The sequence below is a fragment of the Carya illinoinensis genome, chromosome 8 (genome assembly GCF_018687715.1).
Source record: "Carya illinoinensis cultivar Pawnee chromosome 8, C.illinoinensisPawnee_v1, whole genome shotgun sequence".
In the NCBI taxonomy this organism is placed as follows: Eukaryota; Viridiplantae; Streptophyta; class Magnoliopsida; order Fagales; family Juglandaceae; genus Carya; species Carya illinoinensis.
The window spans coordinates 21,180,426-21,184,061 of record NC_056759.1 but is presented as its reverse complement, the minus strand read 5'-3'; the positions used below and the strand labels follow the sequence as shown (position 1 = coordinate 21,184,061).

General features: G+C 37.8%; 1 non-coding gene across 1 annotated transcript; it reads right to left on the bottom strand.

Moving 5' to 3' along the window:
- Positions 1–816: 816 nt before the first annotated feature.
- LOC122274870 lies at positions 817–924 on the bottom strand. The gene has a single exon (XR_006228409.1). It is a non-coding gene; the product is annotated as a small nucleolar RNA R71 (small nucleolar RNA).
- Between the last annotated feature and the right edge of the window lie 2,712 nt (positions 925–3,636).

Sequence of the window (3,636 nt, the reverse complement as noted above, 5' to 3'; positions counted from 1 at the left end):
GTGCAAGGGATTCCCGACGCTCTACTATTTGTCAAATTTGAGTACTTTTTCTGTTAATCACTTTGCTTCACTTGAATTTACATTTAAAATTAATCTTTGTTCTCTATTACTTATTTAATATTTTTTCTTTAGTTTCTTTGTTCCTCTTGCTATTCTTTTAATTTGTCTCCCTGTGGAATCGACACCTCAAAGCTGTGCTACAACTACCGCGTTATTCTTTGGGCGTAATCAAATTTTGGCGCCGTTGCCGGGGAGACGGTAGAAGAATTGTGAGATAGTTTTCCTTTCCAACATTTGTAAAGGCGGTAACTTCGTTCATTCTTTTAGCTTGCTGTATTTTTTTTATTTTCTTTTTCTTTTTGTAGTTTTTTTTAGTGTTGCGTTTTTCTCTACCTTGCATGCACAGGTATAGAGACGCCTTGGGTCGGTTTGCTTGTAAAGTTGTGTTAGAGTAAGAGTTTAATTTTTCTGATTATTTGTTTGATAATTCTTCTAATTCTGAGAAAATGAGTGAACACGAAAATCAACCCACTAGGACCCTTCAGGATTACCTCCACCCTATACGCACAGCCACACCATCATGCATCATGTTTCCAGCTAATATTCGCCAATTGGATTTTAAAACAGAGATGATACAATTACTCCTTACTTTTTATGGCTTGGAAAATGAAAATCCATATGTGCACATTAGGGAGTTTGAGGAAGTAGTTGCGACTTTTCATAGTCAAAATGCAACTGATGACATTGTGAGACTTAAGTTCTTTCCTTTCTCTTTGAAGGATAGAGCTAAGAGTTGGTTATACTCTTTGAGACCACTGCTTTAAAAAGACAAATCTCCACCTTTGTACAAAAGGACAGTGAGACTTTGTATCAGTATTGGGAGAGATTTAAGGAGCTATTGAGTATGTGTCCTCACCATGGGTATGAGAATTGGCGCTTAGTGAGCTATTTTTATGAGGGACTTACACCTAGAGAGTATCAATTTGTGGAGATGATGTGTAATGGTGAGTTCTTGCAGAAAGATCCTGATGAAGCCATAGAATACCTCAATGAGCTTGCTGAAAAAGCTCACACTTGGACTGGACCTAGTGCTACTGAGAGCACAAATAGGTCACGACCTGCAGGAAACCTAAATGGTGGTGGAATTTACCATCTCAGGGAAGAAGATAACCTAAAGGCTAAGGTTGAGATGCTCACTAGGGAGCTAGAGGCGTTGAAGACTAAGGACTTAAAGCCAACACACGTGGCTAATCATGCAGAGTCTTTTGGACGATATTTTGTGTGTGGTGAGGTAGATCACCTTGCCCAAGATTGTCCCACATTTGCTGAGATGAGAGGGATGTATGAGGAACAATGTAATGCCTTAGGTATGTACATGAAGCCTATTGCACCTTTCTTTGATACCTACAATCCTGGGTGGCGTAATCACCCCAATTTTAGCTGGAAGTCTGAAAATCAGCCACCTGCACAACCCCCTAGATCATATCATGCACCATATTATGCACCTTCATCTTCTAAGAGTCCTTTAGAAGACACTTTGCATGCTTTTATTGAGGCACAGAGTAAAACTAATCAAAAGTTTGAATCTTTGATTATGCAGGTTGTTGAAGAAAATAAGGAGATAAAGAGTCATATATCCAAGATAATGAGCTCCTTGAGTGTGAATGAGCGTGGCAAGTTTCCTTCTCAAGCTCAATCCGCACCCCAAGGTCAGCATATGGCACAAAAAAATTTAAAAGAAGTCAATGCCATTATGACAAGAAGTGGTAAGTCCTTACACATCCCAACAACTGATAAGCAAGAGGATGTTGAAGAGGAACAAAGCAATGATAGCACCGAGTTCCCCAAGGATGCCGAGGTAATCAAGAGTCCAGTTAAGGTACCATTTCCTCAAGCTTTAAAATCTGGTATGTGAACTTTGGATCCTAGTAATGAAATCTTGGAGAACCTCAGGTAGGTAAAGATTAACCTTCCTCTTTTGCATGTTATTAAACAAATTCTCACTTATGCAAAAGTTCTTAAAGATTTGTGTACAGTTAAGAGGAAGCACAATGTTAAGAAGACAGCATTTCTGACAGAGCAAGTTAGTGCTCTAATTGAGCAGCGAATTCCTCCTAAGTACAAGGATCCTGGTTGTCCAACCATTGCATGTAATATTGGGAATCATGAGTTTGGGCAAGCCTTGCTAGATCTAGGAGCTAGTGTTAATTTGATGCCTTATTCCATTTATTTGCAGCTTGGTTTGGGTGAAATTAAGCCTACTTCTGTCGTGCTTCAGTTGGCTGATCGTTCAGTTAAGAAACCGAGAGGGATAGTCGAGGATGTTTTGATCCAAATTGACAAGTTTTATTATCCTGTTGATTTCTTAATTTTGGACACTCAATCAGTTGTTGAGTCTAACTCTAAAGTTCCTCTCATATTAGGTAGACTTTTCCTTGCTACGGCTAATGCACTTATAAATTGTAGGAATGGGTTGATGAAGTTATCTTTTGGAAACATGACCATGGAGGTCAACATTTTTCATATTGAGAAGCAGCCTACAGATGACGAGTGCCACCAAACATATATGATTGATGCACTCATAGACAAGGGAGTTCACACAACTCATGATTTTGATCCCCTTGAATATTCCCTTGTGAATTCTGAGTTTAATACATCTGTTAGTGATTCATCTGATGTTATTGATATTTGTGCTGTTTTTGAGGAAACTCAGGATTATGGCACACAAGTTTTGGCAACAGAAATTTGAGGAGTTGCCTAAGAAATGTGGAAAACAGATTCCTGTAAGTATGAAAGCACCAAGAGTTAAATTGAAATCTTTGCCTAAGTCTAAAGTCTATAAGGTTAAAATGAAAGCGTTTCAAATATTGTTAGGAAGAGGTTTAAACCTAATGACCGAATATGCTTATATGATTTTGGATCTCACAAGCACAAAGGAAAACTTCGGTTTAGGTGGACTGACCCATTTCTAGTGAAAAATGTTTTTGTAAATGGGGTGGTAGAAATAGAAGATCCTAAGGATGGTCGGATCTTTAAAGTAAATGGTCAACGCCTTAAAATATTAATTGATAGGCAAGTTCCGAAAGTGGAACACATTCCACTTGTGGATCCAGTCTATCAACCTTGACCACACCACCAAGGTATGTGTTTCTTTATTTATTTTATTTTGCTTTGTTTTGTTTTTTTTTTTTCTTATTTTCTTTCTTTTCCTTTTTGTTTGCTTTTGTTTTCTTTGTTTTTTGATTGCAGGATAGTTTCATTTCATCATTTCAGATTACCATCTTTGGTGTTTAGGGAGCTACGCACGTCACTCATCAAATGTATTCTACCATTTTCAGTTACTCCCCATTCAATTTTGATTCTTAAACATTGAGGACAATGTTTCATTTAAGTTGGGGGGTGGTGGTGCAAATTCAGTATTTAAAATGGTTGTCGGAACTCTATGGCATATTTTCATGTGTCAATTTTTTTTAATTTGCATCACACGTGCATCATTTTCACATGTGTACTTATTCTCATTCATAGCCATCTTCGTGAATTCACCAAACCCACCATAATCATTTTTGCTGAAGCATTCACAGAACCCTTAATGCACTTATCCAAGTTTTGTGGTAAGATGGTGGTTTGACACATGTA